The sequence below is a fragment of the Rissa tridactyla genome, chromosome 5, assembly GCF_028500815.1.
Source record: "Rissa tridactyla isolate bRisTri1 chromosome 5, bRisTri1.patW.cur.20221130, whole genome shotgun sequence".
NCBI lineage: Eukaryota > Metazoa > Chordata > Aves > Charadriiformes > Laridae > Rissa > Rissa tridactyla.
In genome coordinates, this window is record NC_071470.1 from 27,283,163 (window position 1) to 27,299,499 (window position 16,337).

The following is a 16,337-nucleotide window of genomic DNA, read 5'->3' on the forward strand; positions in this document are numbered from 1 at the left end:
GTACATTTTAGAAAATTAATTCATTTTAGAAGATTACACAAGAAAGTTTTAAATATTTTACTGATGAGACATGATATAAATGTTCAAGTTCAGTTATTAGAACTTGCAGAACAAGGTGCTGTCCCTCTCCTTTCTGTTTTGCCATAATGGAGTGACCAGTTTGTGCCCAAACTAAAGTAGTATCTCTATCATCTGATAATCATTAGTAAGTTTTGCCAGAGCATACATCCCTATCAAATTTCTATTTCTGGATTTCCACTTCACTGTGGATACATTTTGCTGCTTGATTTTCTTTACTAAAAGTCTTTACAAGGATTCTTTGAAAAGATAAAAAAACTCCTAAAAATCTGAAAGAACTTTTGCAAACTTTAATCTGATTAAAAAGATATGGTGTAGCACGAGACACTGCTTATCTTAAAAAATGGAAGAACTACAGGAATCAAGTTTAATTGCCCAGAGAAATTAGATGACTACCAATATGACCTCCTTGGCAGGTCCTGAAGGAGACATGATTGGGGCGGGGGGGGGTGGGGGGGTGGAGAGGAATTATATACTATATACATTAGTGGTATATATTTTTCAAGGGGGAGGCAGGAGAAACCTTTCTAAAGCAGCTTCTCAAAAATTCATTAATAATTAAGTGTAAAAAAGCATGCAAGGAATTTTACAAAACAATAGTTGTTTCAGTTTACAAATACAATAAATGTAGTTTACTCCTTGTATCTGGGAAAAAGCATCAGAAGCTGTTCAAGTCCTAAAATCCTATTTTCATGCAAATGTTCCTTGTAATTAAACAAACAAAAAAACCACAGAGAAAGAACACAGAACAGTTTGGATAAATAGAAGATTAATTCCCCCAATTACTTTTTTCAAAAGATCAGCAGCTCTTTGAAAAAAGTAAGAGCAAAAAAAATGTACTTAGTAAGACCGCAGTGATTTGTACAACTAAAAATAAGTGTTTCCTTGTGCAAATAAATACACATACATTTCCCTACTATTATTTGCTTTGTTTCATTTTTACTATAACTCATCGTATCAGATAAGAATTTTCCCAGTTTTCATGTTTAAAGTTTTCCATGTGATTAACAGGATGGGAAATTCAGCCCATTCATAGCAAACTGAGTTCTGTTAAGATCCCAAGTTTCCTAAAGCGTGTTAGCACTGTCATAAGCAATAAGAAGGGAAATACTGAAATCACTACAAGATCAACGAGGCACAAAGAATAAGCTAAACCATTCTACAAATGTTCCTTGTCATCACCACTGGAACTTATTTTTTGTATACTAGTCTCCTTCTCAGCTCAGACTTGGTATGTCATGAAATTTGCTGAATAGATAAATTAAGCTTGACTATGAAAGCAAAACATTTAAAACAGTCATACAGTGTTTCAGTAGAACAATAATACTTAATGGGCAGAAAGAAAGTACTACAGAGGACAATGAGTAGAAATGTAAAATAAGGAACACATTTCAAAACATTTACATTAATATGTGAACAAACGCTAAACTAGAAAAGAGATCAGCAAAACTTTATAAGTAATAAATCTTAATATTACTGCAATAGCTACAATTTAGGAGTGATTAACAAGCAGAAAGAATCAGAATGACAAGCAAGAACACTGTCTTACAGTAATTAATTCATCTAGTCACAAAGAGCATTCTATTTAGGCTAAAATTGTCATCGTGTGTTTGAATCGCACTGACCCCACTTTGCCTCTCCTTCATTTGTAAAGCTATTTTCATGAATTTAGAATGACACCATTATGCCCATACTCGCATCAAGGTCTTAGTTCCCAAGATTTGCATCAGAAGTGAGACTTCTTGTTCTACTTTTCTTCAAATTCTAACAGCATCTTCTGCGATCCTGCACTGCTGCTATTTCTCTTTTGCCTTTTCTTACCATGTGCTACTGGCATAGTTTTGAACTCAATTTGTCATTACCATATCAACAAAATTAAACAATTTTTACAAAAAAGAAGGTCTTGCTAGGATAACAGAGAATGTGAATTTAAAAAAAAAAAAAAAAAACAAAACAAAAATAAAACGACAATTTTTTTTTTTTTAGTACAATGCTTAATTTTCTGCAGACACAAAATATCCCCAATTATACAAATATAAATCTTGACGATATCTCCAGTGTGATCAACCTGCAATTATTCTGGGGTTATCGGAGGCACACCATATACTCTTTACAAAGTTATCAAGCTCCAGCCTAAAGGTAATAGAGCATCTCCCTCTTTGAACTGAACTACTTTATTAGAATCCTATTGCTCTTATTACGAATACAAACCATCAAATTTCAGGGTTTACTGATGACCAACTTCTACCCATCTGTTCTTGCTTCAAAACAGTCCTTTCCCTTAAGGGCTCTGCTTCCCTGGCTGTGTATTTGAGTTTACCGACAATCATCCTATCTTCCTATAACTTCTGTAGCCCCAGACAAATACAAATGACCCCGAGCTTTTAGTTTCTTGTCCCAAGACAGTTCCGAAGTTGCCTAACCCCTAACTTTCCTTTGCATTTACTCCAGTTTGTATCCATCCTTTTCCGATGCAGATGACTAGAAGTTGGAAATATCTTTTCTTCCACTGTTTTCATTGATTAATTCCAAGCTTATTATTTGTTTTGGTCTCTAAATACATATTCTGTTGCTGAATTTCTTTCTTCTCCCCACAACTCCAGACCCCAAAGTCACTCAGCACTTGCTGTAATGTATCATGCTCCTCCCTCTCCTTCCTCTCAGCATTCCCTCATCAGTAAATTTTACTGCTCTGTCTCCGACCAATCTCTGGGATTGATTTTAGAAACTCATCTCGTTTAGTATTGTTCTTATTTTGGGGAATGGAAAAAGCAACTCCACTATTAACCTCTCTTCAGCCCAACCTTTCTTTCAACACAGAAGCATTGCATCTGCTTATTCATCTTGTTCAGTCAATATTTTCTCTGCTAATCTCCTCTAGATTTCCTATTATCAGACACTTTACCGTCAGACACCAGGTCACCTTAACGAAGGAAAAGCAGATTTTTTTAAAGCATCAGATTGGTCGGGCACATCCTATCTTTAGTAAGATAGCAAATTATACTGCATGGTGTCTTGCTTTCTATTTATCTTTTCCCCCTTAAAATATTTTCTGAATCCTGGAACACCTCTGGGGCAGGCCCTGATGATGATGCCATTATCAGTTTCCCTCTGCTGACTTAATTATAGGCATTAAATTTTTTTCCTCTGATCAAATGGTACCATCTTCAATTCAATGTATTTTCATTAAAAATAGCTGCCTTCAGAACTTGGGATTTCTTGAGACACATCCACTGTGTCTCAACTCAACGGAGAGATTATCTGATAACCACAATTTGACTGCACTGAAGTTCTGAGATTTTGTACAAATTTCCAATTCCATGCTCTGGTTCCCAGTACATATCTTGCTTTTACCCATAAATTTATATGGCTTTTTCCACATAAATTTACTCTGGAGACCATGCCTAAACCATTCTTAATCTATACCCCAGCTGCATGACAAATCCACTTTTTTGCTAATTCTCTTTTTATTTACATAGCTAAAGAATGTTTAACTTTGGGGGGTTTTAATACCATTAGTTAATTCATTATGAATTTTACCAAACCTGACTTTATCTCTCCAAAGTCTTCCCTTCCGCAACAGTTTTCCTGGGCAGTCAGTCTCTCTCTCTCTCCCCCCCTGCTTTTTACTGCCTCTGTGCTAATCTTTTGTATCTTCTCTAATTAATCTTTCAAGTAGACCTAGAACAATTTTAAATCCCACTTCCATTTCAGCATATCCATTTTTTCTGCTCCATCTACACATCCATTGTAACTGCAACTTCCTATTTTTCAAAACAATTACACCACCGGTTGGCACAGCCATCAAAAGACTATATGAAAGCAATTTGAAGACGAAGCACAAACACATCTCAGTATTGGCCTCTTATCATGGTTCCCATTCTCTGCCTCTGGAAATTAGCGTTCTTCTTCTCTGAAAGTCTGGAGCAGAAAAATAAGCCTCTCCTTCAACCCTGAAATAATGAAATTATTTCCTTTTTTCCCTGAAGGGACAGGAGGGCTCAGAAAAATGCCCTTCATAGTTGCAGCACTCTTGCACTACATTAAGACTAACTTATGGGAAAGAACACTACTGAATTTCCAGATATAGCTGACATTTTTATGAGAATCATGGGAAAAAAATACCTTTCCTCCTATTGCCAACATCAGTTATACCGTTATATAAAGAGGATGTTCTTGAGCTTCTGTTCACTACCAGAATAGGGAGGGTTACGTTCTTTCCGACAAGACCGCTTATGAAACTCCAGGCTCTCCCTCTTCTCTTTTCATTCCCACTGGCACTCCCTTGAGGGTCAATACCACACACCAAAATGACTTTTTTTTTTTTTTTGTTAATTACTCTTCTGGAAAAGGGTGTTAATAATGCTAAAGACCAAATACAAAGAATCAGTTTCTTTCATTTCAGCTCTACAAATGCCTGGATCAGCACAAGGGAGAGCAGACGCTGGATAGCACGAGTAGGGTACTTCCTAAACGATGCATCTGCCATGAACAGAGGTATATTTAGTTACAACTGAAGAAACTTACCATGATAACCTCCTAAGCTTAGGTACCAAAGCTGGAGACTCCAGCTGTTACTTAAAAACTCCCAAGCGTAGTTCTGATCATGAAAAAATGGTTGGTTCTCTATGGTGAAGCAGCAGCAGTTTTCCACTCAGTGGCAACAAAAGCATCGGTATCACACAAGTAAACAACACTCCATAAATTCACATTAAAGCCAGTAATGTAACTTTTTAAAAGTTACTTTAAGTTCTGGTTTGCAGTTTAGAAAGCTCCTCTTCATTGTAAACTCCCCCTTTAATGCATATATCTGTGTTTTGTTGCCACTGTAGATTTTTTTTTAAACAACTCTTATTAAAACATAAAAGCAAATATTGCATATAATGCAGGTCCAACACAAAAGGAAGCTGTGAATGGCTGCCATCTGCTACCACAGGTGGCATGCACAGCTCTATTTATACTTGGGGCCTTCACTAGAAATGGTAGATGTTCCTCTATTTAGAGATTTTTCTTATGATTTTGGAGCAGGCTCTAAATAAACAAGAAGAGAAATAGGAAAGCATTCCCTCCAAAGCAGCATCTTCAAAAGACGCGTATACTTAGAACGAAGACGCTGACTATGCTTCCTTCAGTATCTTAGCAATACATACAACATTTCTTTCCACTCCCAACAAAGAATTGACCACTCATGAAACAGTAGGTTCCAATTTGCATACGTTTAACCCACCGCAAGAAGCAGCAGCATTGTCTGCGATTAAAATGATTGGACTAGGTTCCCGTGACATATTGTAGAGAGAATTCGACAGCGCTGAATAGTCAGTTTCATTGAACAAACATAGCGTTTTATCAAGTTTACTCTTCCATCAGAACAATAAGCAACTATTTACTACCATATAAAATTGACTCTTACACTTCACACAATATTGCCACTCTGAATTTTTAAAAGATGTACTTTGTTAAAGGAAACTTTAAAGATACTTAAAACTAAAGCATGAAAGAAAGGCCCTTGCAAAAGTCATAAGAGACATGACATTTACTGTTGATTCAGCAGCACTGCCAGGCACTGATGATGGTAGTGCCTTATTAACCACAAAAAAAGAAAAAAATTTTTACATTTCATTTTTCTATATGTGCAAAAAGCCTGATCTTCATATATCTTACCTAAATAGATTCCATCTACAGATTCATGAAAAGGTGTCTAGATTCTACAATCCCCTCTGCAAAGAGCAGAAAATTTAAGATTGTTATAATACGAATATCTAGACACCTGTCACGCTTTCAATTCCAAACGTACAGTCAACCCAAACATACTCACTGCCCATTTCAGAAGAAATTAAGAATTTCAATAAGACATTAGATGATGTACAGCGATTGCATGTTTCCGACCAAAAAAACGCACAGTCTCAGTACTAGGAGGAGTAACTGATGTAAGAACATAATCCCATTTTTATTTAAAAAAAAAAAAAGAAGCTTCCAATGTCTAAACCATATTAAAAAAAAAAAAAAAAGGATTAATTTTTCCATGGTTAGTGCATGTAATGAAGGCAAGCATTTTCAGAAATCTGGCATAAAACCCAAACAGAATAGATACTATAAACAGAAACCCAGTTCATACTAAATAAATTTTAAAATTAAGAGCTTGGGCTCTTACCTAAACTATTACAGTTGGGAAACACTAGTCAGAAAAGTTTTGCTGAAGAAATGACTCCTCTGGAGAAGTTTTCCATGGCAAACTATCTTTGATTACATAGAGTTATGAACTTTTTAAAAATACACGTGAAAAGCCAGGTTCCACACAGCTTCCTCCTAGGTTATATTTTAAGCACTGTCAGCCCATAGAATTCACATGGGCTCCTGCAGGATATTGCCTAAGAACAGACAAGATTTTGTTTTTAAAATACTATTACCTGGATTCTGCATTTCAGAAACTGGAACCTTCAAAAGATGAAATGATACGATTCCTCGGCACAGTGACATCCAAGAGAGATTAAACCAATGCATCTACACTAAAGTTTAAATACAGAGCTGAAGCTTCAGCTCTGAATTTCACAGCGTGAAAACTGTTATTTAAAGGGGTTTGGATGTAGTAGGCCGTGAGGTGGTGCTGTCCTACCAGAATTCATTGCAGAGGAGTACTGACTGCCTCCAAATGTCAACTGGCCAGTTTTCAGCTGATTTGTCTCTGGAGGGGATACATTTGGTTTAAGTTTCCCAAGAAAACGTGAAAGTTTCTAAAATAGGTCACGCAGATCAATTGCTCTCGTAATCTGAAACCCGAAAGAGCAAATAATATCTAAACTGTGGCGTGGGGGTGGCCCGACGCTGGAAGTGGGTAGCAGGAGGCGAGGAGACAGCCAGCCTGGCTACCTCTAATCTCAGGAAAATTGTGACTTTGTTCAGTTTCTGCTTTACATCAGCATATATGTTACAGCAGCAGCAACAAGCGGGGAAACATTTCAATTGCATTTTATTAGTAGTCTTGCATTCAGAGCAAAGGGATTAACATAACCAAGAACGAGGACCCTGTATTAATAAAATGTGTGGTACATGGGACAAGAACATTCAAAATTGAATTAATTGAATTAAAAGCCATGAAAACGAAGACTGAGGCATTTTGACCTTTCAAGGTGAAGACAGTACAAATCTTTTAAAGAACATTTAAAAACTAAAATGTGTAATATTGTCAGTATTTTTCTACTTTAAAATAACACAATTTTTTTTTGTAAAACCGAAGTAAAATTGTAAGGAATCACTGCAAAAATTTGCATTAGCCATTGTGGGATACTGGAAAATAAAACCTGTTTGCAGAATACCACAGGGAGTATTCAGTGATCGTTAACAAACTGACGAAGAAATCTCTAAACTGCAGTAAGAAGCAAAGCTAATTTCCTAACACCTGGCCTGAAGCAGAAAATGCTTCCTTTTGCTTAATATCGAACTCGGAAAAAGGAAAAAGTAAAAAAGCACTGTCTTGCACACTAAAGAAAAAAAAAAACAGTTTGCTTTTAAAGGAAATCTTTTTTTGATTTTTAATTCCTGCTTTCCTTAGCATATATTTATAAATACTAAAAACTGTCTCTCGTTGATTTTTGCTACTGTCAGTTCACATTTGAAATACTCAGCTAGCCACTAAAGTGCACATTAGATCTGCACTTGGTTATTTTGATTTTTTATTCACCGTTTACTATACAGAACAGAAAATTTGGTAGTAAATAATTCACTATCAGCCTAAAAGCCTCACATTTCATCTTACCATGCTTTCTTTAAAAATAATCCAGAGTTGGTATACGATTTGGTCAAATGAATGATGATGAGATTATTTTTGGAATTTTGTGACACAATTGCAAACCATTTTTCATTCAAGACTCTTCTAAATAGTAAAGTAAAATTAAGACCTAAGAGCTCAAAAGCTCCAGTTCCCCACTGACCAGAATAAAGACTAAGAGTACCCAGTATTACCACTGGATGAAGGTTCTGCTGGGGTGTTTTTTGGTGATGGGGTTACTGTATGTTTTTAAAATATACATGGTACCTACAGCAAACTCCAACTTTACAGAAAAATTATTTTGAAGCCACTGAAATTTTTTTAAAGATTGAAATTATCCTGAAGTATATTGTATATTCCTAAAACCATTTTAATACTTTGTATTTCAGGCATTTATAAATACAGAAAAAAGTAGTCTTATTTGATAGGATAACTACTTATAAACACTGAATTTCAATTCAATTCAGAAAACTGCAATACATGTAGAATTTAAGATAAAGAGGTCTGTGTTAATTTTGCCACTGTTTTCTTAGGTCTTGTGGGAACACACTGGTTTGATATCGCACATATAGAAGCACATCTAAATATTCTGAAAGTGGTCTGTAGAGAGGAGCATGAGGTGACCTACAGCAAAAATTAGCAGTAGGCTTTCTACAATGTAATGGCATGCTAAATGTTTTTAGTAACCAGTCTTCATTTATTCTCTGTGGCAACAAATACTCTCTCTCTCAAAAAAAAAGCAACATCTGATTTTCATAAAACTTACTATTTCCCATTTTGTTGTTTACTGTCCAACTCTAATCATAACTTTCTTTAACATTTATATTTTTACACAATCATCCAAAACCTCACTGACTAAAATATAAACCCCACAACAATTGTGGGGAATGTTTTGGTTGAGAGATAAAAGTAAATTGGTCAAAATACATATTTGCAATAATTGGCCTTTACCATTGCTGTTCAAAACACTCCGTTTACAACCTTTCAGTAACTGCATTCAACTTTGCTTGTGTCTTTTCGTAAGAGAGATTTTTCTTGTCCCTTATTCTCACAGCCTGAGCTCGTTTAGTACTATGTTTTCTTGACTCAAAGATGTTTTATGCCATAAAGAGATTTCCAGTCCCGTGTAACAGATACACAGTAATAAAAGGTTACTCTGTCTGACGATCATTATGAAATTCAGAATACAAGTTTCTGCAGCGCCATTCAGGGAGAGTCACATATGCATGTGTTCACTTTGGGACGGAAGTGGCAGAAGCCACCACAGGCCACCACCAGAGTAGTTAGGGCCGTGGCACCAGCCATGCCGACGTGCTCTCTGCCGGGGCCCCCACCACACCACAGCCTTCCTCACGCCCCACTGTCCTGGCTCCTCTGCCAGGCCTTCCAGCAGTCAGAGTTCTACATTTTGGGTATATTTACACTAACACACCTATACACTGATACAGTACAAACCGACACAGCACTTACTCTGTCTTAAAGCCCTACCCACTCTGTCAAATAGGATTCAGGGGGACAAGCACCGTTCTGTGTCAGCATTCAAGTATTTTCCTGGATTTTCATCAACGGTACAATAGTATTCTTCGTGCAAAAAATCCTTTCATTATGTTTCAACACCTTCATTTGTATTATGCAGACGAAACATGACTTTAGTGGTTGATTTAGGATTTATGCCAAATAAGTTGCTCCCCCCATTAAAACACTGGACTGGATCAAGGAAACACCCAGTTGGAAATGAGAAGTTTATGATTCTTTATCTAAAGAACACTTACAGACCAGGCACAAAACGAATAAACAAATATACTGGAAACAAGCCAATTATGAACGCATTAAGATTTTCATCCAAGTGCTTTATCGTATCGGCAGAAAAATTAAGACAAAGGGCCCTTCCCCCCCCCCCCCAAATGTAACAGAAAACCTCCAGACCTGGATCATCTGCCCTAAATCTTAGGAATTTACTGGGCCCTGGTCAGCGTAAGTCCTTACGTGGCTGATGCGGAGTGACACACTGATAGAGGCTATTCACATCTTCAGTAAATCTAGTTAAAGTTTCTCAATCAGGCACACAGATCTCTTCTGTGCTGCCCCACTTCAAATGGACAGCTTTGCTGCATTTTCTGAGCAAGCTACTCTTCGTCTGTTATAGCACCTAGGAAGTAGAACCAAATCAAAAAAATCCCTTCTCCATCCCTGGGGAAAACAACTCTTCTCCTCTCGCCCTTAAAAAAAGCAAAAATTTTGTCTAAAATGAGAGAAAAAAAAAGGATAATCCTTATAATCCTTTTAAATAATCCTTTTAATAACTCTTGGACCAGACAGGGATACTAACAGAGCCAGTCTGAAATCCAGTCTGCTAATATTATCCTGTTCCCACCACCCTGCCCCTTTCTAAGAAATAGAAGTGTCTTATAAAATGGTAATTAAGGCAAACCATGACAGGTTCTCAACTCTACAGTAAGGGCTAGAAGTTTATCAGAGCACAAGCTGGCTTAAAAACATGACTGAGAATGAAGGCATCTTTCTTTGTCCCCACTCAAGAATCTTCTGACGTGACCCAAGTCCACCCGTAATGACTGAGAAAAATCCCTCCCTTCAGAGTACATCGCTCTGTCATATTTCTATTAAGTTAACTACCAAACGACCATTAGCTTCCCAGTTAATGTATGATGTGGCATGAAAAAGTGTCTCTGGATCCCCGCATTTGTTCACCACAAAATGTTATTTATGTTGGGTTTGATCTGCTTAGGGGTATCTGCCAACTGGTTTGATCTATGAAAAAAACAGTCCCCCCAAACCACAAGGGAGAATAACTTCTACTTGAAAAAATTCCAACAAATAGTCACGTAGAAATTTCTCCTGAGAAAGCGCTTGCAGAATTTGGGAGCAGTAAGCCTTAACTGTAATTAAAAGGGAAATCAATGCTATTCTTTTGCATCTGAGTAATGCTGACAATTCAAAAGTATATTTTTAATCACTGAAAGCAGAAACTCCTGACAAGAATTTAAGTTGTGAAGTAAGGCACTTTTCCTTTCTCACTTTTTCTCAGCTATGAATCTCAGTAAGATTTTTTTAAATGTCTATTTCCCGTAATTTTGGTAATTTTAGAGTATAATTATTTTTACATTTTTATGATGCCTTTGGGGTATCATTACAAATATTTTTTAAGCATTTAAACTTAGAAAAATAAAATTAAGTAATAGCGTCTCTTAAGGAGAGACTGTCAGCCCTGTTCTGAATAAACAATCCCTTTTAAAAGCAATCTGGAGATTTATATCCGCTGTAACCATAGAAATTAATCTTGAGTTTAAACAAAATAGAGTAAAACATAATTTATTTAATGACAATCAGAACACTGCTATTGCAAATGAAAGTTGGATTTCTGTTTTTTTAATTCAACAGACAGCTTTGTATGCAGTCGTAAGATTTTTACTTGATGGGATACTTCTAACAACTTAATCATACTCACTTAACCAATTTGAACAAAGCATTCAGATTTCTGAGTATTTCAATTTTACTCGAGATAGATGTCAATCAGTAAGAAAAAAATTAAAGACTTTTCAGATTTAAGAAGCTGAAGTTAAATGTAAGAAACATTTTTAGTGATAAGAGCAATCATGAGAAACTGCTACGACATTGTGAGGCCAACAAGAAGACAGCACAAAAATTTTTACGAGTTTTTCATGTAAAAAGTTTGAGAATAGCAGAGAAGAAGAAAAAGCACAAACTGGGAAATATTTTTGTATGTCAGCATAGCTAAAAAAATGACCTTATATTCAGAAAAAAGTGTTTCCTATAGTCTAAAAGTATTTACAAGGTTGCATGAAACATTCCAGCATGCAGACCCTCAAAAACAATGGTACTGCATAGAGAACTTCAAAGTTAAAATAATTACGTATTTATAGCTCAGTTAAGTAAGAGCTAAAAGAGCATCAGCATTGGCTGTATTTTCAAAAAGCAAGAAAAAGAACTTGAAGTTCACATGAGGAAAATTGTGATATGCTTCACAATTTAACATTAATTCAAGAAGTCATAGCCAAAAACCTAGAAAGTTTTTCACATTACAATAGATAGAAATAGTTTCCTGTTGGAACACCCATAACAGCCACACAAATTTAACAGGAGATGTGAAAAATATATATATATATATATATACACACAGTATACAGTAGAAGGAATCTTTAGCAAAAGAAATGCAACCTAACAGATCATTTCTCTAATTCCCATATGTATTATGATAAAGTATTATGTGGCACTTCTAGCTGTTACATTACCTGTATGTAAGGCCCTCTTCTAAGCCTCCCTCAACCATATCAATAGGAAATTATCAGACCACATCAGGAAAAAAAAAAAATTCAGCCTTATTTAGAACTAGAAAGCTAAACTCTGAACTCTATACTCTAAACCCAATTATTCTATCTATTATACAATGACAGATATATAACTGAAGAAGAGAAAGAAAGAAAATTAAGCTGCTTAAAAGCCAGAAGCTTCTAAAAAGACTAAAAAAAGTTTATAAGCCAGAGTACCAATTCTGAAGTCCTCAGGAAGCCCCTCCACACGGGGTGACTCACTGTCTAGCTTTGTGATTTGAAAAACAGCAAGCTGCTACGATACTTGTAGCTGAAAACACAGTGTTGCCCATAATTTAAAACTTTTTTTCCAACTTTAATTTTTTTTCCTCACTGCCTGTGATAAAGAAATGAGTTTCCAGTATGCCACTGCCTTTACCTTCTCGACTGAGGGTCTTTTAAGGAAGGAGGTGAACAGCTGAACGTAAAAAGGAACCGTTACAAAAGCACTGATTTCAAAGAGTAGGTTTTTGTTGACAATACATAAAATAATGACATTCTCTACCCTAATGTATGAATGGTTCTAGAATGCCCCTATCAATCCAACCAGACTACAATCTGCGGTGTTACTGGTTTACTCCAAATACTTTTGGCTGTAGATCCCCCTGTAAAACCTCATTTTAGCAAAACCTGGACCTGGCTCTTTATTCACAGCCAGAAGCCAAAGTGTTACGTACAACAGCTTTAACTTATATTGTCAAGAAAACAAAGGTAACGCAATGGCACACTGACAACGTTTTAAGATGAGCTCCTTCCAAAGTCATCTCTCTCAAACAGAGAATGTAGGTGACTTTTCCCAGCAAAGTAACCTTCTCCTGCCTTGCAAAAAAGGTAGATTGCACGCTCCTGTTATCCTCCCCTCACTCCCTCCTTCACATACATGCAGCCTCCCAGGAAAAATTTCTATTTCTTCCAGCTGCATCCAAAGCCCAATGACACTGAATGTACTATATGTTCCTCTTACCACCACCGCAAAGAGAAATTTATGAAAACCCCTGTGTCTACCTCCTTAGCGGCAATGGCAAAAATATGTCAAATTAGCATACATTTAGGACCTGGAGCATACTGGCCCAAAATGATGCTTGCTCTTGCAAAGTCACTACTATTAGTCACCAAAAAAGAAACTTGGATGCGATTGGGGCAAGCTAAGCAACTGTGTAATAAGAAACATAAATATGCATTATCCTAACCAATGCTAATATGGGAGATACAAGCTTTGGTCATCTCCTCTTACACCAGTCCATAAAGGAGAATGATCTAGGAGACTCAGCCAAACTCAAGGCTCACACAAAACTAAGAAAACTTAGCTTGTAATACAAATGGCAAAAGAAGAGACTCAATGAAGTGAACTTTGCAAGGCCATACAAGACACCTGAAGGCCATACAAGACACCTGAAAATACTGTCTGCTAGGTAACTCACCTGTTTACTGTGATAGGCTACCTCTCCCTGCAACGTCTTACTCTATTCTGAAAGCATTATGTCTATCTCTACAAAGCCTCAAATTCATAGGAGCCCAGAATTCAACATAGTATGTAGCTTTTTGATTGTGTACATCCACAGTAAAGAAAATACAGGATGTGCAAATAGGGAGAGAACACAGAAACAAACCAAAAAAAATCCCCAAACAAACAAACTATGGCAAAAACACAGAAACACAAGAAAAGGAAAGAAGAGAGTTGTCTGAAATAAAAGGTAACAGCATCTGCACTGAGTCATACCACCACCATATACTGCTGCATCAAGTCTGAGGTTTCAGCCAGCAGTCAACTCCAAAGGGCCTCCAAGAAGAAAGGGCTGTAAACTACCGAGTTATCTTCGTGGCTGCTCAGAAAGCAACACAGCCTCCATTCTGAAATTACTAAGTGACTATAAATACAACTGAGCACCCAGCCAGCTGTGAGACAATCATGAAGCAAGATGGTGAAACACACACTGACACATCTTATTGATAGATTTATGTCCACAAGCACTTTGCAGCGAGAGCGCGCTTCAGATATCCAGTACCTAAGTACGCTGAGATAAGATCTCACTACCAGTGAGAGGAAGAAGATTGTGCTTATTCTGTAAACTCTGATGACTCAGAAGATCTTCAGAAGACAAAATGTATTAAAACTTTATTTTTCAAAATAAATTTGAGTTCTGATTTTACTTGAAACAATCTGCTAGAAAGAATAGAACAGGGACTGCTTCCCTCCCCCTCGATTTTTTAAGATATATTTTATAGGCAACATCACGGTTTTTCAACAGCTTGTGGCACATGAACATTTCAAAGATGTTACAGTCTTCACAGAGGCCTTACTTTTCACAACTTTCTGCTAATGTACATACAGGCATTGCTGTACAATGTAGGGGAAGAAGGAATCATCAAGTAACTAAAACATCACCATGTCAACAGGTAAACACATACAAACCGTCTAGGAGTTTATAGATTAAGCCATAAGAGTTACTAAAAAGCTTTGTGTTAAGATTCAGTGTCCATCAAGCAACTTCACTGTGTCTCGCCAACCTGTACACACTGAAGAAATCAGTGTTGACTCTGTGTCTTTTGCCGTAACAACTAGATTGCCCAAGTTGGGCTGCAATAACTAAATACATTGCAGGGGGAAATGACAAAACAACTGGATAGAAGGTACTTGTTTCAGCAGATACGCGTATGTAGAAACAGAAGTATCTCTTGTAAGATGGATACTGGTTTGTATACAATTTTCACTCAAGGTTAGAGTAAAATGCTACTGCAGTTTGCCACACCAGCGTTTCACAGCTCTTGTATGAATTCTGTGAACAGCCTCTTATGTCAAGGACAGAGGTGATACTATTTGGGTTACGAACACCTGATTTACAGATGTCATACCACCTCTCCACAGTTCTGCTCTGCATTACAGATGAGTCAGTATTACTGAAATATATTTCGTTAGTATTTTAGTATTCTGCTGATGCACTGGCACGATGTACTCGGGAAGAGAGAAGGGTAAACATGAGGTACCTCCTCACTAGGGAGCTACCTCACTAGCAACTTTAAGACTACAATTTTAAGGCTATGAATCAGAATTAAAACATGAAAGCCTAATACTAGGAAGAGAATCTACCATAAGGAGACTGGTCAAGATTACGTGGTAAATGTCAAGCAGATATCTGACTGTATGAGTAGATGGAACAGGAGTCAGTAAAGCTCACTGCAGCATAGAGGTGAAAACATAAGAGCAACACTGAAAACTGAAGGAAGGGAAGAACTGAAGACGGAAGAGGGAATAAAAACAGCAGCAGAAGGGCATGGTCTGAGATAAAAAACGAAAAATCCTAAAACATCATAAGATACATCCTGGCTAAAGCAATAATCATATTTTCAGTGCAAATACGAGACAGATACCAGGGACACAAGAGCTAGCATGTACTTGGAAGAACAGGCAGTTACCTTATTTAGGGTAATAAAACAAAAAAAACCTCCACGTAATAGGTGGAAGAAACCCCCTCCCCAACCAATTATTAAATCTATTAGGATGTGAAATATTCTCCTTGAAAGTGTTCAAAAAAGCCTAAACAAAACACTGTATACTCTATATATGCTAGTAAAGAGAGGGTTAATGTGATCACATGTTTTTAATAGCATGTTGTAGTCCTTGGCACATCAGCATTAGAACCAGAGCAACCCAAAAATACAACTTTTCCCCACAGAACCACACAATTTCAAATGCCTGCAGCTCTAATATTATACCAATAGAAAAGCATATTGTTGAATGCACTGTATAACTGCATGCAGCAGTGCAGATATTGAAAGCCATGACACCTAAACCAGTTTGAAGGTAATCTTTTCCTTTTCGTCCTGAACGTTCCTCAGTCCCCTTCATAATGATTCAAACACTGTTTCTGTAATAAGTAACTCAAGCGTCTGTCTGGCATGACTAAAGTATCAATAAGGTGTAATTAGTAGCCATTATTAATACTAAATAATGATATGAATGGAGTCAAGAAAAGGAAAAAGTCCAAAAAGCAGGCGCTGGACAAGAGAGGGGAAAAAACACAAAGGAAAAATTAATTATGTGGATTACAGCTTCACATGGACTGCCCTTTTCCTTTTAATTTATTTGTCTTTTAAGACAAATTAGACATCAACAAAAAGAATAAGCCTGCTTTCTGCTGTAGAAG

General features: G+C 36.8%; 1 protein-coding gene across 3 annotated transcripts in view; it reads right to left on the reverse strand.

The window, feature by feature from the left end:
• STX18 (syntaxin 18) overlaps positions 1 to 16,337 on the reverse strand; it is a 69,812-nt gene that overhangs the window by 33,423 nt on the left and 20,052 nt on the right. The window contains exon 1 of one of the 3 annotated variants that reach the window (XM_054204010.1): positions 5,740 to 5,761. The exons of the other annotated variants lie outside the window; for them this stretch is intronic. The gene's annotated coding sequence lies outside the window, so the exon portion shown is untranslated. Of the gene's footprint in view, positions 1 to 5,739; positions 5,762 to 16,337 lie in introns of those variants that run through there. 3 annotated transcript variants of the gene reach the window in all.